Consider the following 23,927-nt stretch of genomic DNA (forward strand, 5'->3'; position numbering starts at 1 on the left):
ACTACTTCATCATACATGCCGTTGGACACTAAAAGTTAGCACAGTCTAAATACTAGAATTATGGAGAAAGTTCACCCACGACATCCGCCACGGTCACGCATCTTGAGCTAACGGCGCGCCTGGTCCAAGCGCCTCTTGCACGAACACAATGGATTCCCTCTGGATCGACTCGGATGCGGTCAAGCATATTCCTCCTGGGAGCGGGAGCCAGGCGGACGACCATTCCTCTTCGTCCCTGTCCCAATCAATGGATTTAGACATCTCAAAGTCAGATCAGTTGTCTGCGATGCCGGAGGAGGCCAAAGATTATCGAAGAGGAGCCGGGAGAGGGCGGAGCTGCGTAGACTCGAAGTGGAGTGGAGTGACAAATGAGTAAGGTTTCGTTCGGATGTGGATAGGGTGAGGATATTTATGGGGTCGAGGTGGCCAGCGTGGGCAGGATCCGACTTGAAGAACGCGTCCGGGCATTCCCATATCTGCCATAGATATAGACGGGATATGAGCGTGCTGGTTAACCTGATCGTATAGGATGCTGGAAATATTAGCACTTTCCCGATTGATTTAATCCGTAGTAGAATCATGGACATGACATTAACAACATAAAGCTCATACCGATATCTAAACATGTGAGCATGTATTAAACATAGAGCCGAAACATCTATGAATACAGTAAATACGGCTAGCATACAAACGAGTAAATAAGGATTGAACAAATCATATCCTTGAGCAGGCCAGGCTAAAGCAGTGGCGATGATAGCAGCTTCATCGGCCATGGTGTGCCGAGGAAGCAGTGGCACATCCATTAACGACTCGTAATTAGTTTTGAATTAATTATTCATTTCTAACCGACAAAAATAAAGCACAAGTATGCCATAGTTTTGAGTTTGACGTTTCACGACGCGCGCCAGGCGGGCGGCGGGGGAGCGCATGTATCACTCCTACTCTGAACCTCCAATAACAAGTAGATGAGGATGCCTTGTAAATACTTCCTTCGTCCCATCGTCTCATAATATAAGAACGTTGGTACGGCGGGAGTAGATCTCAACTCTTTTTCACTAGTGATATGGCACTAAACTTCTCATTATGTCTTGACATCTTATATAGATCTTAGAGATTAACCATAAATTATTGTTTATATGGGTGAAGACCCATCTAATTTCTTGGCCGGCCACTTACATAGCCATCCGTCGAGATGTACAAGGAGGGTCCGACTGTAGCTGTTCTTACAGCAAATTTTTTTTGCAGGCAAGAACCTCTGGACACGCCTCCTCCGCTTCCCTTCCCGATCTGACACACGCTAGTGCGATTGTTGGGCCTATTCTTGGCAGTGGATAAGTTGTCGGACCACGGACACACTGCACTCTCTCGCTCAATTATAAAGCAGGACCTTGACACGCGGCACCTGTCCATTGCACACGTAGAGAGAGCGAGCGACGGACGACTTGCTGCTAGGAAGACGATGGAGCAGAACACGGCGACGAAACCCATCAGGTGCAAAGGTACTCGCCGTCGTCGCCGACGTACTTGGCTTCGTCTACCTCCATCCTTTGTCCAAATGCGTAGCTTCACGTGCAGCGGCGGTGAGCAAGGTGGCCGGGCAGCCGCTGGAGATGGAGGAGGTGGAGGTGGCGCCGCCGCGGGCGCACGAGGTCCGCATCAGGATACTCTGCACCTCGCTCTGCCACACCGACCTCACCTTCTGGCGCTTGAAGGTGGGTGGGTTCTTCGCCTTCGCCTATGCCCATATGATAATCAGGGCATGCTGACCTTTCTTTTCCTCTTTTGTGTAGGATTTCCCGGGCCAGCATCCGATAATCCTGCGCCATGAAGCAGCCGGGTAAATGCATAATCTATCTGCTGTTTTTTGCGTCCTACTACAAAGTCTACTTGATTTGCGCCACTAGTCCATGAACTCAACTTGATTGCATGCTTTAGTCCAAGAACTCGAGAAGTGATCAGATTTGGTCCGCAAACTCGTTGATTTGATCAAATAAGTTCAAAACCGGTCTGACCAGTAAAAAACCGGCCAGTGGATGCCATGTCATTGATCCTTTGAGTGCTTGTGAATTCACTATTTTTATAGGGTTTTTATTTGCAAATTGGTCGGGTTTTTTTTTTCCTCATAGACCATGCTAATTAAGGGCGTATGGAGCGAAAAAGTATTAAAAATTGTGTTGCCCAAGACTTGAACCTTGGCCATTCCGAACAGGCAACACATCACCAACCACTGGAATAACACAAAGTTCACAAACTAACTCGGTGCCGAGTATATATATTTACGCGGAATCAGGAGAAAATAAATAAATATTAAAACGTGTGTAACACAGGCAGTCTGGGTTAGAAGTTGGCTTCCAGACCAATACACCATGACGTGATTTATGTTCAAATAGGCAGGCTACTATATATATCTTCACATAATCATTGTTAAATATGTATATAAAATCAGTGGGTTTCAGAGAATATCAAAGTAATATGTTTAGATTTTGACGACAATACAAAACCTCACATTCAATATACACTCACACTACAGAAAATATATAGAACATGACTTCAATGACAATATCATTCGTAGTTTTTAAAAAATCCAAATGATCACATAGTTCTAAAACCATCCAACACATCATTCTGTAACCCGTTTGAAAAAGTATTACAAGCAAGTTGCACATACTTGCACTTATTCCATAGTTTTTAAACAGTGACAACACGTAGTTCTAAAAGCTTCCAAAACATAGTTCTAAAACCATTTGAAATTGCATTACAAGCAGGTTGCACATACTTGCACTTAAACATTCTACTTATTTCCGTAGAGCAACTGATACTATCTTGAGTGATCATAGGGATTACGTCACATTAAAACCATACAAAATATATAGATCAACTTATAAATAGTTAAAACTATTCTTACTTCCTCCTCCATGAGCTCAACTACAAAAGTCCTACTACATTGTGTGGGAATCAACTCAGGATTGCCCTCCTCGGATACAATGTTCTGCAAAACAGTATAAAGAAGAAACGATGACCAACAATAACAATAATAACAATAGTAACAAAAATATAATTATATAGTTTTCTTTACCTCTACCACAAAAGGATCACCAACATTGTCATCATCATTTGTCCTCCTTTGTGGTTCCAACTTGAGTTCGGGATGTAATTCAGGGCATGAAGGCCTCTTGTGATTAGGATCCCTACAAAAGCTGCAATGCATCTTCACACCATGCTTGCTAAGTCTCGTCCCTTCCTCCTTCTCCGATGGGTGCTCTCTCCTTTTGTTTGATTTCCTCCCAGCTTCCTTTTCATACAAAGGTGCTCCCACATCCCTACCATGTGTCTTTTCCCAGAAAGATTTATCCCTTACTGGCCAAACAGTATTTCCATATGCTTTCATGTACCTTTCTCTTGTATATAAACTAGCTATCTGGGTTTCTGGCTTTATTCTCTCTTTTCCCATGCAGGAAATGGCATGCGAACATGGAATGGCCGTTAGTTGCCATCTTCTGCAATCACAAGTTTTTTCATTCATCTTCACCTCATAGGTGTTATCTTTGCTCTTCACTTCGTATACTCTGTGGTCAGAAGGATAAGCAAAACAATCACTAGCATAGTCCTCATTTTTACGCATCTTGTCCATGATTTTGGGGCAAATGTTGCCAGTCCATTTGTTCTCACAAGTGTTTGCATAATCATACATCCTGTGCATAATCTGGCCCCTAATCTTTTCCCACATACTCATGATTGGAAGCTCTCTTGCATCTAGTATATATCTGCGTCAACATGTAATACAAAGCATGATCAAGAAGACTCCAAAAACTACACAAACATATACTCAGTAGCTAACATACAAGTTGCAGAAGAATCTGTCAAAACAAACCAGCATGCAAAGAATTAATTTTAAACATATTTTTGAAACTTATAAAAATCTGAAATTATTAGCAAAAATATTAGACATATGTGGTTCTGTTATCTATTTTTTCTCAAGATTTTATCATGCTCCAATAACTCTGGTGATTTGTACGACAACAACAACAACAACAAAACTACATTATTGAGAACACGTAATACAATCATTCGGTAACTTACTTGTTGAACACTTCACAATGATTATTGAGGAGTGTTTCACTCTTACAGAAACAATCAAAGAAAGCCCTACACCATTGGTTTGGTGGGTGCTTATCAAGCCATGCATATGCTTCAGGACTCAGAGCCTTCAATTTGTCCATGTTTCTTTCATATTGTGGCTTGTTACTAGATCTTGCACAAGCCCAAAGTTGATTCTTCAAAACTTCCCCCTTGTGAATCGTGTTAAAGTTTTGGTAGAGATGTCTTACACAGAACCTATGTTCACTGTCTGGAAATTCTTCCTGCACTGCAAGTATCAGCCCTTTCTGCTTATCTGACATAAGAGTAAAGGCTGCCGTGTGGTCGTGGATGTTCAGGTCATGCTTCAAAGTGTTCATGAACCATTTCCAACTGTTTTTGCACTCTACATCTACCACAGCCATGGCAATTGGGAAGATACAATCATTAGGGTCAATACCTATTGCTGTCAACATAACACCACCATGCCTTGTCTTCAAGTGACAACCATCAAAGAAAAGAATTGGCCTGCAACCATCCAGAAAGCCCCTCTTGCATGCATCAAGAGAAAAGTACATAGTTTCAAACAAACCATTTGCATCCAAATTAAGAAAGACACTGCTCCCAGGGTTTGATCTCCTAATCTCTTCCGCATAATCCCAAAGCAAATTATATTGCTTCTCCTCATCTCCTCTGATAATAGCCATTGCTCTCTTCTTTGCCCTTTGCAGCTTCATTCTGCCAGGAGCCAAATTGTAGTCCTTTTGCACCTTATTGCCAAATGACTTTGCATCAATGTTCTCATTGTCTCTTATTTCTTCCACATATTTTTTGGCAAGATAGGGAGCAGTCATTGCCTTGATAGCCCACTCTCTGCTACATGTGTGCTCATTAACATATCTCTTCACAAGCAAGCTCTTGGACCTGCTGTCTTCTGTCACATACAAATACCAGGGGCAACCTTCAGCACAGACCACCTCAACCCTGGTTCTACAATTTCTAGTCTTGTGCAAAGCCACTCTATTCTTTATGCTATACTCAGATATTGCTTCTCTCAACTGCTCAACTGTTGAAAAAGTCATTCCAATCTTGAACTCCGGGTCTGCCATGTCATGTTCAGCAAAAGAATTGAACTTAAAATTGAAGTTCTCGTCATCTGAATCTGGAAGAAGCAACTCCTCATCAGAATCTTCCTTTTTTACTTTTCTTCTTCTTCTTCTTCTTCCTCTTGTCCTTACCATCCTCATTTACTTCAACTACTTTTTTTTCCTTTGCTAGTAATCATTGCATCTATGACATCATGGTCCACAAATGCAGCAAAGATGTCATCATCCCCATCTAATGGGTCATTGTCACCATCAAAGAAATCTGCATCTGAATCCAACCGGTCGCTGTCATCAGACTCTTCATCCTTCAGTTTCTTAAATTTCTGCAATCTCTGCAACCCTTTCTCTTCTGTCCGCAACCTGCCCTGATCTGCCTGCAACATGTCCTCTCCTACAATGCTCTCAGGATTGACCCCCTCACCTACAATGGGCTGCAAAACAGTATAAAAAATGGTGACGAACTATAACAAGACAAACAACAGTAACACAATATCATTATAGAGTTTTCTTTACCTCTAAAACCTTTTCTTCTATGGCAACCTCATCACATATGTTAACAGGAATTTCAAACATTTGATCGACGTAAAGTATTATGCTGTTGCAGTTCTTCGGTACTGTATGTTGGAAATATGCCCTAGAGGCAACAATAAAATGGTTATTATTAGATTTCCTTGTTCATGATAATTGTCTATTGTTCATGCTGTAATTGTGTTATCCGGAAATCGTAATACATGTGTGAATACATAGACCACAACATGTCCCTAGTAAGCCTCTAGTTGACTAGCTCGTTGATCAACAGATAGTCATGGTTTCCTGACTATGGACATTGGATGTCATTGATAACGGGATCACATCATTAGAAGAATGATGTGATGGACAAGACCCAATCCTAAGCATAGCACAAAAGATCGTGTAGTTCGTTTGCTAGAGCTTTTCCAATGTCAAGTATCATTTCCTTAGACCATGAGATCGTGCAACTCCCGGATGCCGTAGGAGTGCTTTGGGTGTACCAAACATCACAACGTAACTGGGTGACTATAAAGGTGCACTACGGGTATCTCCGAAAGTGTCTGTTGGGTTGGCACGGATCGAGACTGGGATTTGTCACTCCGTATGACGGAGAGGTATCTCTGGGCCCACTCGGTAATGCATCATCATAATGAGCTCAATGTGACCAAGTGTTTGGTCACGGGATCATGCATTACGGTACGAGTAAAGTGACTTGCCGGTAACGAGATTGAACGAGGTATTGGGATACCGACGATCGAATCTCGGGCAAGTAACATACCGATTGACAAAGGGAATTGTATACGGGATTGATTGAATCCTCGACATCGTGGTTCATCCGATGAGATCATCGAGGAACATGTGGGAGCCAACATGGGTATCCAGATCCCGCTGTTGGTTATTGACCGGAGAGTCGTCTCGGTCATGTCTGCATGTCTCCCGAACTCGTAGGGTCTACACACTTAAGGTTCGGTGACGCTAGGGTTGTAGAGATATTAGTATGCGGTTACCCGAAAGTTGTTCGGAGTCCCGGATGAGTTCCCGGACGTCACGAGGAGTTCCGGAATGGTCCGGAGGTGAAGAATTATATATAGGAAGTCCAGTTTCGGCCATCGGGAAAGTTTCGGGGGTTACCGGTATTGTACCGGGACCACCGGAAGGGTCCCGGGGGTCCACCGGGTGGGGCCACCTATCCCGGAGGGCCCCATCGGCTGAAGTGCGAGGGGAACCAGCCCCTGGTGGGCTGGTGCGCCCCCCTGGGCCTCCCCCTGCGCCTAGGGTTAGAAACCCTAGGGGTGGGGCGCCCCCCACTTGGCTTGGGGGGAAGCCACCCCTTGGCCGCCGCCCCCCTGGAGATTGGATCTCCCAGGGGCCGGCGTCCCCCCCCGAGGGCCCCTATATATAGTGGAGGGGAGGGAGGGCAGCCGTACCACAGCCCCTGGCGCCTCCCTCTCCCTCCCGTGACACCTCTCCCTCTCGCTGTGCTTGGCGAAGCCCTGCCGAGATCCCCGCTACTTCCACCACCACGCCGTCGTGCTGCTGGATCTCCATCAACCTCTCCTTCCCCCTTGCTGGATCAAGAAGGGGGATACGTCTTCCCAACCGTACGTGTGTTGAACGCGGAGGTGCCGTCCGTTCGGCGCTCGGTCATCGGTGATTTGGATCACGACGAGTACGACTCCATCAACCCCGTTCACTTGAACGCTTCCGCTCGCGATCTACAAGGGTATGTAGATGCACTCCTTCCTTCTCGTTGCTAGTAAACTCCATAGATGGATCTTGGTGATGCGTAGAAAATTTTAAATTTCTGCAACGATCCCCAACAGTGGCATCATGAGCCAGGCCTATGCGTAGTTTCTATGCACGAGTAGAACACAAACTTGTTGTGGGCGTAGATGTTGTCAATTTTTCTTGCCAGTACTAGTCTTATCTTGTTTCGGCGGCATCGTGGGATGAAGCGGCCGGACCGACCTTACACGTACGCTTACGTGAGACAGGTTCCACCGACTGACATGCACTAGTTGCATAAGGTGGCTAGCGGGTGTCTGTCTCTCCCACTTTAGTCGGAACGGATTCGATGAAAAGGGTCCGTATGAAGGGTAAATAGAAATTGGCATATCACGTTGTGGTTTTACGTAGGTAAGAAACGTTCTTGCTAGAAACCTATAGAAGCCACGTAAAAACATGCAACAACAATTAGAGGACGTCTAACTTGTTTTTGCAGCATGTGCCTTGTGATGTGATATGGCCAAAAGGATGTGATGAATGAGATATATGTGATGTATGAGATTGATCATGTTCTTGTAATAGGAATCACGACTTGCATGTCGATGAGTATGACAACCGGCAGGAGCCATAGGAGTTGTCTTTATTTTTTGTATGACCTGCGTGTCATTGAATAACGCCATGTAAATTACTTTACTTTATTGCTAAACACGTTAGCCATAGAAGTAGAAGTAATCTTTGGCGTGACAACTTCATGAAGACATGATGATGGAGATCATGATGATGGAGATCATGGTGTCATGCCGGTGACGAAGATGATCATGGCGCCCCGAAGATGGAGATCAAAGGAGCAAAATGATATTGGCCATATCATGTCACTATTTGATTGCATGTGACGTTTATCATGTTTTACATCTTATTTGCTTAGAACGACGGTAGCTTAAATAAGATGATCCCTCGCAATAATTTCAAGAAGGTGTTCCCCCTAACTGTGCACCGTTGCGAAGGTTCGTTGTTTTGAAGCACCACGTGATGATCGGGTGTGATAGATTCTAACGTTCGAATACAACGGATGTAAGCCAGATTTACACATGCAATACACTTAGGTTGACTTGACGAGTCTAGCATGTACAGACATGGCCTCGGAACATGGAAGACCGAAAGGTCGAGCATGAGTCGTATAGAAGATACGATCAACATGAAGATGTTCACCGATGTTGACTAGTCCGTCTCACGTGATGATCGGACACGGCCTAGTTGACTCGGATCATGTTTCACTTAGATGACTAGAGGGATGTCTATCTGAGTGGGAGTTCATTGAATAATTTGATTAGATGAACTTAATTATCATGAACTTAGTCTAAGATCTTTACAATATGTCTTGTAGATCAAATGGCCCACGTTGCCCTCAACTTCAACGCGTTCCTAGAGAAAACCAAGCTGAAAGATGATGGCAGCAACTATACGGACTGGGTCCGGAACCTGAGGATCATCCTCATAGCTGCCAAGAAAGATTATGTCCTAGAAGCACCGCTAGGTGAAGCACCCATCCCAGAGAACCAAGACGTTATGAACGCTTGGCAGTCACGTGCTGATGATTACTCCCTCGTTTAGTGCAGCATGCTTTACAGCTTAGAACCGAGGCTCCAAAAGCGTTTTGAGCAACACGGAGCATATGAGACGTTCGAAGAGCTGAAAATGGTTTTCCAAGCTCATGCCTGGGTCGAGAGATATGAAGTCTCCGACAAGTTCTTCAGTTGTAAGATGGAGGAAAACAGTTCTGTCAGTGAGCACATACTCAAAATGTCTGGGTTGCACAACCGCTTGACTCAGCTGAGAGTTAATCTCCCGGATGACGCGGTCATTGACAGAATCCTTCAGTCGCTTCCACCGAGCTACAAGAGCTTTGTGATGAACTTCAATATGCAGGGGATGGAAAAGACCATTCCTGAGGTATATTCAATGCTGAAATCAGCGGAGGTGGAGATCAAAAAGGAACATCAAGTGTTGATGGTGAATAAAACCACTAAGTTCAAGAAAGGCAAGGGTAAGAAGAACTTCAAGAAGGATGGCAAGGGAGTTGCCGCGCCTGGTAAGCCAGTTGCCGGGAAGAAGTCAAAGAATGGACCCAAGCCTGAGACTGAGTGCTTTTATTGCAAGGGAAGTGGTCACTGGAAGCGGAACTGCCCCAAATACTTAGCGGACAAGAAGGCCGGCAACACCAAAGGTATATGTGATATACATGTAATTGATGTGTACCTTACCAGTACTCGTAGTAGCTCCTGGGTATTTGATACCGGTGCGGTTGCTCATATTTGTAACTCAAAACAGGAGCTACGGAATAAGCGGAGACTGGCGAAGGACGAGGTGACGATGCGCGTCGGGAATGGTTCCAAGGTCGATGTGACCGCCGTAGGCACGCTACCTCTACATTTACCTACGGGATTAGTTTTAAACCTCAATAATTGTTATTTAGTGCCACCTTTGAGCATGAACATTGTATCAGGATCTCGTTTAATGCGAGATGGCTACTCATTTAAATCCGAGAATAATGGTTGTTCTATTTATATGAGAGATATGTTTTATGGTCATGCCCCGCTGATCAATGGTTTATTCTTAATGAATCTCGAACGTGATGTTACACATATTCATAGTGTGAATACCAAAAGATGTAAAGTTGATAACGATAGTCCCACGTACTTGTGGCACTGCCGCCTTGGTCACATTGGTGTCAAGCGCATGAAGAAGCTCCATGCAGATGGACTTTTGGAGTCTCTTGATTACGAATCATTTGACACGTGCGAACCATGCCTCATGGGTAAGATGACCAAGACTCCGTTCTCCGGAACAATGGAGCGAGCAACCAACTTATTGGAAATCATACATACCGATGTGTGCGGTCCAATGAGTGTTGAGGCTCGCGGAGGCTATCGTTATGTTCTCACTCTCACTGATGACTTGAGTAGATATGGGTATGTCTACCTAATGAAACACAAGTCAGAGACCTTTGAAAAGTTCAAGGAATTTCAGAATGAGGTGGAGAATCAACGTGACCGAAAGATAAAGTTCTTACGATCAGATCATGGGGGAGAATATTTAAGTCACGAATTTGGTACACACTTAAGGGAATGTGGAATCGTTTCACAACTCACGCCGCCTGGAACACCTCAGCGTAACGGTGTGTCCGAACGTCGTAATCGCGCTCTATTGGACATGGTGCGATCTATGATGTCTCTTACCGATCTACCACTCTCATTTTGGGGCTATGCTTTAGAGACTGCCGCATTCACTTTAAATAGGGCTCCGTCGAAATCCGTTGAGACGACATCGTATGAATTATGGTTTGGGAAGAAACCTAAGCTGTCGTTTCTAAAAGTTTGGGGATGCGATGCTTATGTCAAGAAACTTCAACCTGAAAAGCTCGAACCCAAGTCGGAGAAATGCGTCTTCATAGGATACCCTAAGGAAACCATTGGGTATACCTTCTACCTCAGATCCGAAGGCAAAATCTTTGTTGCCAAGAATGGGTCCTTTCTGGAGAAAGAGTTTCTCTCGAAAGAAGTGAGTGGGGGGAAAGTGGAACTTGATGAGGTGATAGTCACCCCTTCCGAACTGGAAAGTAGCGCAGCGCGGAAAGATGTTCCTGTGGTGCCTGCACCGACTAGGGAGGAAGTTAATGATGATGATCATGAAGCTTCAGATCAAGTTACTACTAAACTTCGTAGGTCCACAAGGACACGTTCCGCACCAGAGTGGTACGGCAACCCTGTCATGGAAATCATGTTGTTAGACAACGGTGAACCTTCGAACTATGAAGAAGCGATGGCGGGCCCGGATTCCAACAAATGGTTTGAAGCCATGCAATCCGAGATAGGATCCATGTATGAAAACGAAGTATGGACTTTGACTGACTTGCCCGATGATCGGCGAGCCATAGAAAATAAATGGATCTTTAAGAAGAAGACAGACGCGGATGGTAACGTGACCATCTATAAGGCTCGACTTGTCGCTAAGGGTTATCGACAAGTTCAAGGGGTTGACTACGATGAGACTTTCTCACTCGTAGCGAAGCTGAAGTCCGTCCGAATCATGTTAGCAATTGCCGCATTCTATGATTATGAGATATGGCAAATGGACGTCAAAACGGCATTCCTTAACGGCTTTCTTAAGGAAGAATTGTATATGATGCAGCCGGAAGGTTTTGTCGATCCTAAGAATGCTAACAAGGTATGCAAGCTCCAGCGCTCCATCTATGGGCTGGTGCAAGCATCTCGGAGTTGGAACATTCGATTTGATGAGATGATCAAAGCGTTTGGGTTTACACAGACTTATGGAGAAGTCTGTGTTTACAAGAAAGTGAGTGGGAGCTCTGTAGCATTTCTCTTATTATATGTGGATGACATACTATTGATGGGAAATGATATAAATTCTTGGAAAGTATAAAGGCCTATTTGAATAATTTTTTTTCAATGAAGGACCTTGGAGAAGCTGCTTATATATTAGGCATCAAGATCTATAGAGATAGATCAAGACGCCTCATTGGTCTTTCACAGAGTACGTACCTTGACAAGATATTGAAGAAGTTCAATATGGATCAGTCCAAGAAGGGGTTCTTGCCTGTATTGCAAGGTGTGCAATTGAGCACGGCTCAATGCCCGACCACGGCAGAAGATAGAGAAAAGATGAGTGTCATCCCCTATGCCTCGGCCATAGGGTCTATTATGTATGCCATGCTGTTTACCAGACCTAATGTAAACCTTGCCGTAAGTTTGGTAGGAAGGTACCAAAGTAATCCCGGCATGGAACACTGGACAGCGGTCAAGAATATCCTGAAGTACCTGAAAAGGACTAAGGATATGTTTCTCGTTTATGGAGGTGACGAAGATCTCGTCGTAAAGGGTTACGTCGATGCTAGCTTCGACACAGATCTGGATGACTCTAAGTCACAGACCGGATACGTGTATATTTTGAATGAAGGGGCAGTAAGCTGGTGCAGTTGCAAGCAAAGCGTCGTGGCGGGATCTACATGTGAAGCGGAGTACATGGAGGCCTCAGAGGCAGCGCAAGAAGCAATCTGGATGAAAGAGTTCATTACCGACCTAGGGGTGATTCCCAATGCGTCGGGCCCGATGACTCTCTTCTGTGACAACACTGGAGCTATTGCCCTTGCCAAGGAGCCCAGGTTTCACAGGAAGACCAGGTATATCAAGCGTCGCTTCAACTCCATTCGTGAAAGTGTTCAAAATGGAGACATAGATATTTGTAAAGTACATACGGACCTGAATGTAGCAGATCCGTTGACTAAACCTCTCCCTAGAGCAAAACATGATCAACACCAGAACTCTATGGGTGTTCGATTCATCACAATGTAACTAGATTATTGACTCTAGTGCAAGTTGGAGACTGTTGGAAATATGCCCTAGAGGCAATAATAAAATGGTTATTATTATATTTCCTTGTTCATGATAATTGTCTATTGTTCATGCTATAATTGTATTATCCGAAAATCGTAATACATGTGTGAATACATAGACCACAACGTGTCCCTAGTAAGCCTCTAGTTGACTAGCTCGTTGATCAACAGATAGTCATGGTTTCCTGACTATGGACATTGGATGTCATTGATAACGGGATCACATCATTAGGAGAATGATGTGATGGACAAGACCCAATCCTAAGCATAGCACAAAAGATCGTGTAGTTCGTTTGCTAGAGCTTTTCCAATGTCAAGTATCATTTCCTTAGACCATGAGATCGTGCAACTCCCGGATGCCATAGGAGTGCTTTGGGTGTACCAAACGTCACAACGTAACTGGGTGACTATAAAGGTGCACTACGGGTATCTCCAAAAGTGTCTGTTGGGTTGGCATGGATCGAGACTGGGATTTGTCACTCCATATGACGGAGAGGTATTGGGATACCGACGATAATGCATCATCATAATGAGCTCAAAGTGACCAAGTGGTTGGTCACGGGATCATGCATTACGGTACGAGTAAAGTGACTTGCCGGTAACGAGATTGAACGAGGTATTGGGATACCGACGATCGAATCTCGGACAAGTAATGTACCGACTGGCAAAAGGAATTGTATACGGGATTGATTGAATCCTCGACATCGTGGTTCATCCGATGAGATCATCGTGGAACATGTGGGAGCCAATATGGGTATCCAGATCCCGTTGTTGGTTATTGACCGGAGAGTCGTCTCGGTCATGTCTGCATGTCTCCCGAACCCGTAGGGTCTACACACTTAAGGTTCGGTGACGCTAGGGTTGTAGAGATATTAGTATGCGGAAACCCAAAAGTTGTTCGGAGTCTCGGATGAGTTCCCGGACGTCACGAGGAGTTCCGGAATGGTCCGGAGGTGTAGAATTATATATAGGAAGTCCAGTTTCGGCCACCGGGAAAGTTTCGGGGGTTATCGGTATTGTACCGGGACCACCGGAAGGGTCCCGGGGGTCCACCGGGTGGGGCCACCTATCCCGGAGGGCCCCATGGGCTGACGTGGGAGGGGAACCAGCCCCTGGTGGGCTGGTGCGCCCCCCTTGGGCCTCCCCCTGCGCCTAGGGTTAGAAACCCTGGGGGTGGGGGGGCGCCCCCCACTTGGCTTGGGGGGGAGCCACCCCTTGGCCGCCGCCCCCCCTGGAGATTGGATCTCCCAGGGGCCGGCGCCCCCAGGCCCCTATATATAGTGGAGGGGAGGGAGGGCAGCCGTACCACAGCCCTGGCGCCTCCCTCTCCCTCTCGCTGTGCTTGGCGAAGCCCTGCCGAGATCCCCGCTATTTCCATCACCACGCCGTCGTGCTGCTGGATCTCCATCAACCTCTCCTTCCCCCTTGCTGGATCAAGAAGGGGGAGACGTCTTCCCAACCGTACGTGTGTTGAACGCGGAGGTGCCGTCCGTTCGGCGCTCGGTCATCGGTGATTTGGATCACGACGAGTACGACTCCATCAACCCCGTTCACTTGAACGCTTCCGCTCGCGATCTACAAGGGTATGTAGATGCACTCCTTCCTTCTCGTTGCTAGTAAACTCCATAGATGGATCTTGGTGATGTGTAGAAAATTTTAAATTTCTGCAACGATCCCCAACACTGTACTCATCATCTTCTGAAGATCATCATCACACCACACATAGAAAAGTCCTTCAGTAATACTTCTCCCAGGCATGAGCAAATATATCTTGTACTTTTCACTATCAGGGTAACCGAGTCGCTCTAACAAATCAACAAGCCACAAAATAGACATGTCCTCTGCCTCACAATAATCGAAAAAATCAACTCTGTCATCCAAATATGGCCTATTGCTTCCCGAGCCATAGAAAAAACCATTGTGATGTACCTCCAGGGTGAACAAAGCAAACCATAATCAATTTCTGCATTCCACGACAAACAAGAAAACATAGATCACATATTCAGTTCAAATAAAAATTCCACACTACAATTATATGCATCCTCTCTCTGATCTAACGTCCAGTCATCATGATTTCTCACATAGCTAGCATGATTTGCCCAGAAGCTAATAAACGTATTTGTGCAAAGCAAGCAAGCAAGCGGACAGCTTGACAGTGATCGCACGTCTAGCCGCGTATTGTTATACGTATTAAGTGACTCTCGCCTGCACTAGCTCTGATGGATTGGATCGATTCGGAGAGTTCCTGGCCAGAACACATACGAACTCTGTCTCTCTCTGGGACAACGGAAGAAGATACATACCATATGAGGGTGCGGGGGTGCTCCGTTCGCGCAGCCGCGGCGCCATCTGCGGCTAGACGGCGTCGAGAGGACGACCGCCGTGGTCGTTTGCGGAGGTGCGTCGTCCTAACCTGCTTGTCACAGAAGGCAGACGAAACCATGGAACGCTACGATCTAGCGACAAACAAGGCAACAGTCAAGCGGAACAGAAGGAAAGGGATCGCATGATTGAAAAACGATCTGGAGGGATCTTCTGTTTTTTTTCTCTCTCCTGATTCTACGTACATATGAAGTAGGCTGAAATTTATTGTGCGTGTGCGTTGTAGGTGCGGTGGTCACTGAGGCAATCAAAATTCCGGTCGACCCAAGTTCAAGTACTGGGCGATGCAAGGTTTTTTTTAATACTTTTTCAGTCTATATACACCCTTAGGATGGTTTGTAAAAAAAAACGGTCAATTTGCAGATACACCCCTGTAAAAATAGTGAACTCATGAGTGGTCAACAGAACGATGACATGGCATCCGCGTGGCCGGTTTTTTTACTCTCGGGCCGGTTTTGGCCTTATTTGATCAAATCAACGAGTTTGCGGACCAAATTCGATCACTTCTTGAGTTGTTGGTCTAAAGTGTGCAATCAGTTTGAGTTCATGGACTAATGACGCATTTCATTCGATGAGATAGGAAGTTATTTGCATTACGGCGAACTGTTTTTGCGTCCTTTGTTCCCAGCGTGGTGTAGAGCGTGGGGGAGCACGTGCACGAGGTGGCCGTCGGGGACACGGTGGTGCCGGTGTTCTCGGCGCAGTGCGGCGACTGCCCCGACTGGCGACTGCCTCTCCGGCCGCAGCTCCCCGCCCGGCCCGGCATGCCGCGCGACGGCACGGCCCGCTTCTCGTTCGCCGCCACCGGCGAGCCCATCCACAACTTCACCGGCGTGTCCAGCTTCACCGAGTACACGGTCGTCGATGTCGCGCACGTCGTCAGGCTTAAGCCTGGCGTCCCGCCGGAGAAGGCCTGCCTGCTCAGCTGCGGCGTCTCCACCGGTAACTAATCTTTGCCGACAACTAAAGGATTCAGCGCGCAAATTGGCTGATTGGCGGCCGGGTGCAGGTGTTGGCGCGGCGTGGAAGGTGGCGGCGGTGGAGCCCGGGTCCAGCGTCGCCGTGTTCGGGCTCGGCGTCGTCGGGTTAGCGGTAACGTCCGACGACGACACCTCCGAATCACTGTATCATATGCCGCCCTGCTAATAATGTGATGTCTGGTTCGAGTTGTCGGCTCGAAAGTTGGCCTGGTGTCCTAGTGGCTGTCAGTGTGTCACAGCACAATGTACACCGCACGTTTCCAACTAGTGCGATCTAACGTGTCGGCAGTCTGCAGGTAGCACAAGGGTGCAGGATGCGTGGGGCTAAGCAGATTGTTGGAGTGGATCTGAACCCGGAGAAGGGGAGAATATCAGGTGCTCCGGTAGCACCTGATCTTAGGTGCTCCGGTAGTATCTCGGTCATTGGATCATGATCCAACAGGCAACATTCACGGGATGTGGATTCAAGTGTCATTTTAAAAATGTTTTGGGGTTTTCTACAAAATTCGCATTGACCAAATGTTGTCCATTCGATTGATGATCCAACGGCCGAGATGCACTGGGAGCACCTTATCATCAGGTGCTATCGGAGCACCTGATATTCTCCCCCCGGAGAAGTGCGACATCAGTAATGTATCATAAGTTGATAGTAGTTATCTACGACTAATCGAATCACATCTGAAGAGAAAAAAGTCAGGATAGTAATGAATCAACAACGGAAATACTAACGCCCACACGTGTGGGCGTTTGCATCTCGTCCACACGCGTGGATCCACGTCCGTTTGTGGTTGCACGAATCTTGGCGTGTCTGTGATGCCACGTAGGACTGGACTGGTTTGTGGGCATTCATTCAGTCGCCCACACGTCTGTTTTCACCACACGGAGGGACCGGTGTGTGGTCGTTTAGCAGTTCGCCCACACGTCAGTTTTCACTCACGCATAGGGGCTGGTGTGTGGGCATTTATCAGTTCGCCCACACGCCCGTCTCCTCTCCCACACCCAAAGCTGCTAGTTGCCATGTGTTTTGCAGTGTACATGGCAACTGCCCTAGTGTGCTTGTAAGCAGATGGCAACTCTCTCTTTTACCCGAACATGTCACTTGCCATGTGTTTTGCAGGGTACATGGCAACGGCCCTAATGTGCTTGTAAGCACATGTCAACTCTCTCTTTACCCGAACATGTTATTTTGCCATGTCTCTTTGTAGCGCTACACGGCAACTGCCTAGTGTTAGTAGGTGGCAACTCCTAAAGTTTTCAAATCATGGCAACTGTAGTAAATCAGACCTTACATGGCAACTGCCTAGTGTTAGTATGTGGCAACCCCTAATGTTTTCAAATCATGGCAACAATAGTAAACCAGACCACTGGCGGAGCACCCCAGTGGGCAAGGGCTAGCGGCCGCCATACCTTGAATCGGTACAAATTTTCTTGTATACCTACGCTGCTACGCTACGCATAGTCGCAGCCATCGCTGAAAAAATCACTAGCACATTGGGCCACGATGCTGGCTGTCATTTACTAAGTCCAACACCGGACTGGATAATGGGCCGCGCCCCACGACAGACCCAGTTGGGCCAAGTCGCCATGTACATGACCCACACCGCAGTACAGCACACGCAGGACGGCAGGGTACACCCAGCTCCCCCATACTGTTTCCTTAAAAAAAACTCCCCCATGCTGAGATGCACACCACAATCAACACAGAGCAGCAATCTCAGCTGGCTAGCTAGAACGGTGGTGATTCTAAAAAAACAAAGCTAGAACGATGGTCGCGGCTGGCCAACCAGGGCGAGGTGGATGACCGTGGTTGTGGCCGTCGAACAAGCGGGCGGCGCCTACAGTCTAGCGGCTGCCGGCAGCGAGCGACGACATGGTGGTAGCCAGCTTTGCGTCCTTCATGGTCGGCACCACCGTGCGGCATCTTCGTCACCAACAGAATATGAAGAGGAAGGGAAAGGGGAGAGGTAAATTTCTCTGGATTTTAGTGACATTTTTTAACAACTTGTAATATGCAATTGTAGTAATTCTAATGACAATTTGAAATATGAATTGCAGATTTAACAAGATATTATGAAGTACTCCCTTCATCCCAAAATAAGTGTCTCAAGTTTAGCACAAATTTGTACTTAAGTTAGTACAAAATTAAGACAATTATTTTGGGATGAAGGGAGTACTTGGTACCGACACTAGGTCAAACCCAAGCACCAGTGAAAGTGTCCTTCACGGAGTATTATGGTTTTGCATAAAGAAAAATTCTTAAGAGTTCGCCCCACCTTAAAAAAATTTCGTCGTCCGCCTCTGAACCAGACCATACATGGCAATAACTGCAGTTGTCTAAAAATGGCATCTGACACTTGACCTGAGATGGCAACTGCGGTTGAGTAACCATGGCAACTGTAGTTGTCCGACATGGCAACTGTAGTTCAGCGACATGGCAATTGCAGTTAAACGAACACGGAAGTGGGTCCGAACCATGGTAACTGCAGGGCGCGTGGTGACTGTCACGCGGGGCGTGTGGTGTTGGAAATATGCCCTAGAGGCAACAATAAAATGGTTATTATTATATTTCCTTGTTCATGATAATTGTCTATTATTTATGCTATAATTGTGTTATCCTGAAATCGCAATACATGTGTGAATACATAGACCACAACATGTCCCTAGTAAGCCTCTAGTTGACTAGCTCGTTGATCAACAGATAGTCATGGTTTCCTGACTATGGACATTGGATGTCATTGATAACGGGATCACATCATTAGAAGAATGATGTGATGGACAAGACCCAATCCTAAGCATAGCACAAAAGATCGTGTAGTTCGTTTAATAGAGCTTTTCCAATGTCAAGTATCATTTCCTTAGACCATGAGATCGTGCAACTCCCGGATGCCGTAGGAATGCTTTGGGTGTATCAAACGTCTCAACGTAACTGGGTGACTATAAAGGTGCACTACGGCTATCTCCGAAAGTGTCTGTTGAGTTGGCACGGATCGAGACTGGGATTTGTCACTCCGTATGATGGAGAGGTATCTCTGGGCCCACTCGGTAATGCATCATCATAATGAGCTCAATGTGACTAAGGAGTTAGTCACGGGATCATGCATTACGGTACGAGTAAAGTGACTTGCCGGTAACGAGATTGAACAAGGTATTGGGATACCGACGATCGAATCTCGGGCAAGTAACGTACTGATTGACAAAGGGAATTGTATACGGGATTGATTGAATCCTCGACATCGTGGTTCATCCGATGAGATCATCGTGGAACATGTGGGAGCCAACATGGGTATCCAGATCCCGCTGTTGGTTATTGACCGGAGAGGCGTCTCGGTCATGTCTGCATGTCTCCCGAACCCGTAGGGTCTACACACTTAAGGTTCGGTGACGCTAGGGTTGTAGAGATATTAGTATGGGAAACCCGAAAGTTGTTCGGAGTCCTGGATGAGATCCCGGACGTCACGAGGAGTTCCGGAATGGTCCGGAGGTGAAGAATTATATATAGGAAGTCCAGTTTCGGCCACCGGGAAAGTTTCGGGGGTTATCGGTATTGTACCGAGACCACCGGAAGGGTCCCGGGGGTCCACCGGGTGGGGCCACCTATCCCGGAGGGACCCATGGGCTGAAGTGGGAGGGGAACCAGCCCCTGGTGGGCTGGTGCGCCCCCCATGGGCCTCCCCTTGCGCCTAGGGTTGGAAACCCTGGGGGTGGGGGGCGCCCCACCTGACTTGGGGGGGGGGGGGAGTTTCCCCCCTTGGCCGCTGCCCCCCTGTAGATGGGATCCCAGGGGCCGGCGCCCCCCCCGGGGGCCTATATAAAGGGGGGGGGGGAGGGAGGGCTGCTGTACCCTAGCCCCTGGCGCCTCCCTCTCCCTCCCGTGACACCTCTCTCTCCCGCTTGCGCTAGGCGAAGCCCTGCCGGGATCCCCGTTACTTCCACCACCGCGCCGTCGTGCTGCTGGATCTCCATCAACCTCTCCTTCCCCTTTACTGGATCAAGAAGGAGGAGACGTCGTTGCTCCGTACGTGTGTTGAACGCGGAGGTGCCGTCCGTTCGGCGCTCGGTCATCGGTGATTTGGATCACGACGAGTACGACTCCATCAACCCCGTTCACTTGAACGCTTCCGCTCGCGATCTACAAGGATATGTAGATGCACTCCTTTTCCCTCGTTGCTAGTAAACTCCATAGATGGATCTTGGTGATGCGTGAAATTTTTTAAAATTCTGCAACGATCCCCAACATGCGGGACCATTAGGTAGGAGGCCTGACGTACGGGCATATGGACGTTATCTATTTTGCCCACACGTAGGCGTGTGAGAGGGACCAGAAGAAAAAAAAAAGACGTGTGGACATTACTTATTTTACCCACACATAGGCGTATGAGCTGATTCTCTTAAACACCACACAAAACATGTGGACAGATCCTTTAACGCTCACACGTCGGCGTCCATCAACAATGGCAGGTAAGAGGCTGGGAATCACCGACTTCATCAATCCGAACGACACCGGGGAGAAGGCCGTGAGCGAGGTCCGATTCCGAATCGACCAACCTGCGCCACAAGTGCATTTTTTGGGTACTGTATTTACTACTACTAGTCGCTAATGAACTTTTCGTCTGTCGATCTCCGTCTAGGTCGTCAAGGAGATGACCGGCGGCGGCGCCGACTACTGCTTCGAGTGCATCGGCTCGACGTCGGTCATGGCGGAGGCGTTCCAAAGCTCCCGGAAGGTAGGCACGGCTCGTGCATGCGAATGCATGCCACATTTCTCATCTCACGAGTCTGAAGCTACTATGTTAGACAGACTAATGGACGGTTCATTTTTCGTGGCGATTGATCAAAACAGGGCTGGGGGAAGACGATCGCGCTCGGCGTCTCCAGCGGCGTTGCGCCGATCAGCATACCCCCGGAAGACATCCTCATGGGGAGGTCGCTCGTCGGCTCGCTCTTCGGCGGGCTCAAGCCCACGGCCGACATCCCGATCCTGGCGCAGAAGTACGTGGACAAGGAGCTGGAGCTGGACGAGTTCGTGACGCACGAGATGCGGTTCGACGACATCAACAGAGCGTTCGAGCTCCTCACGCAGTGCTTCATCTGGATGGGCGGGGACAGGGAGAACGGCGTCGGCGTGGAGGCCCTCGATAATGCGTGACTGATATCGCTGTCGTCCTCGGCAACCTCGTGATCAGCCACGATAGCCACTGCTCGTCTGTCGGAGCAGGACGACGTGTCGCTGGAGTGTGGTTGGTCATTTGGACGCGAGATCGACTAGTTTATTCTGAGCAGAAAATGCGCCCGATTCGACTGTGATGCGTCTGTTGTTGGTGGTGATGTTGATTTTGCTCTCGATGAGCTGCGAACGATGCGACCACAGTGCGGCGTTTGGGCATCTACCCTCAAATCACTCAACAACAGTGCGGTGGTGATGTTGATTTTGCTCTCGATGAGCTGCGAACGATGCGACCACGGTGCGGCGTTTGGGCATCTACCCTCAAATCACTCAACAACAGTGCGGTCCGGATGTGTTTTTGTCATATAAGGGCATCTTTAAGACGGACCTGCAAACCGCCCGCATCATAATTCGAACCGCGTTGTTCGGACCGCGGAAGTTATCCAACGCGGACCTATATCGATCCGCAGGGCGGTTCGACCATGATTTCTCCCATAAACCGGAGATGTAACATCCCAAAATTCTAAATTTTGGAATGTTATAATAAACAGATAGATTGGATTGATTGTTTGATTGATTGACTGAAAGTGAGTGAATTCGAAATCTTTTGAAAGTTAAATGAGAGGGAATAAAAGGACTTTCCCAAACTTTCATTTTGCTTTTATGATCTCCATGAATTCAAATTCTTTTCACCACAAAACCCTGGAGAGAAGATGACATGACTTCTTCCATTTATTTAAATGACAAGGGGTGTTGAAAATATTTAAATTTCATTTGAAAATATTTCCCATTTCTGAAACTTTATGCAACTCAATGATTTTCACGAGAGAAGATAAAATGACTTCTTCAAAACAAATGAAATATGAGTTGGGAGTTTCAAAGGATTAAAATCAGAGTCCCATTGAAATTATTTTTCAATATTGGAGTTATTGGAGTTTTATTCAAATTATTTTTCTTCAAAAATAAAATATATGGAAAATAGGGTAACATGATTCCCTACATCAGAAAATTGGAGAGAAATAAATTTGAAATCATTTTGGTATTTTTAAAATTATTTTTATTGGATTTTATTAAGGCAGTAGCACCGTTTGATTTATTTAAATTTGTGTGAATTTTATTTGGCATTGTAAAAATGTCCACGTTGTAGGAAATTTTTTTCTGAAAATTTTGATATATTATATGCCTATATAATATTATTTATTTATTTTTCCTTTATTCTTTTGGAAAAATGTTAAAAAAAACTTCTCCTCGGACCGACTGGGCCGAAGCCCAGCCGGCCCAACAGCGCCGCCGTCTCCCTCGCGCGTGCCCGAGCAGGACTCCCCGAGTCCGAGCCGCCGCCGCCGCTCGCCGTGGTCGCCCCGGCCTCCTCCTGTCCCCTTCTCCAAGCCTCGCGCAGCCCCCCCCTCATAAAGCCGCCGCCCGGGACCCCCTCTTCTTTTCGCATCTCCGCCGCCCTTGCGCCGCATCCCGCCGCCGCCGACGAGATCCACCACCGCCGCCCGCTCCACTCCGTCGCCCTTGGCCACTGCCGTCACCACCGCCGTCACCGCCGCATCGCGCCGCGCCTCCCCGTGCCTCCGCCCGTCGCAGCCGAGCCCCGGAGCCACCGCCCGCTCGAAGCCGCCGCCGTCGCCGGCGTTTTCGCTCGCCGCCAACGCCGCCCATTGCCGCGGTAAGCCGCCGCTGCCCCCGTCCGTCCGATCTGGATCCAACGGTCCAGATCGAGGTGTTTTTCTTTTCTTAAAAAAAACGTTTTGTTAATGAACGTTCGCTGGTTAGAGTTAGAGAGTGAGCGTTCGCTCAGTAGGTTTTTTTCTTTTATTTTTCTGTCCAGGGACCTAGTAGCAATTTGTTTTTCTTACAGAATAGCCCCTGGTTTTCAAACACTCACAACTTTTTGCTCATTTGTCCAAATCTAACGAACCAACGCCCACTTCTTCGTTATGATCCCCTCTATCCAGTAATCCAACTCAAACATGTTTTTGAAATTTTAAAATTTGAATTAGATCAGATTTGAATTTGAATCTTCTTTTGATCGTAACTTAAGTTCCATAACTCCGTTTGAGTTGATTCTTTTTGCAATTCGAAGTCTTGACCTAAACTTTCTGATAAGGCCAAATTCACGTAATTTTGGTGCTGTTAGAAATTGTTTTATGTCGCAAGAGTCATTTGCTTGGTTTTGAAGTTTTCCGAATTGTTTTCTTCGTTCTTCTCGATATTTTGAGTGATTGCTTATGTGTGGTTACCATTGCTTGCTTACGATAGATTGACCGGAGCGTGACGAGTAGATCTATCCAGAGTATTGAGTGCGAATCATCTTCATCAACATTGCAGGCAAGTTCACACTTTGATCATACCCCTTTCATACCCAGTTTTTTTTATGCATTAGATTCAACCCTCAAACAATTGCATGATTAGGATCTGATTAACATGTGGGTATTGGGAAGTAGTTGATGAGGTAGTACCTATTGCCCTGTTTACAATCAAACCCTTGGGAGTTACTTCTACGTTGCTATTATATTGCCATGCTATGCTCGTAGACGTGGATTGGGTTTGAGAGATATTCATGA

The 23,927-nt window shown here is 46.9% G+C and overlaps 1 pseudogene; it reads left to right on the plus strand.

The window, feature by feature from the left end:
• Positions 1–1,379: 1,379 nt before the first annotated feature.
• Positions 1,380–21,486, plus strand: LOC109749754 (alcohol dehydrogenase-like 2; annotated as a pseudogene).
• Positions 21,487–23,927: the final 2,441 nt, after the last annotated feature.

This window comes from Aegilops tauschii, chromosome 2 (genome assembly GCF_002575655.3).
Source record: "Aegilops tauschii subsp. strangulata cultivar AL8/78 chromosome 2, Aet v6.0, whole genome shotgun sequence".
In the NCBI taxonomy this organism is placed as follows: domain Eukaryota; kingdom Viridiplantae; phylum Streptophyta; class Magnoliopsida; order Poales; family Poaceae; genus Aegilops; species Aegilops tauschii.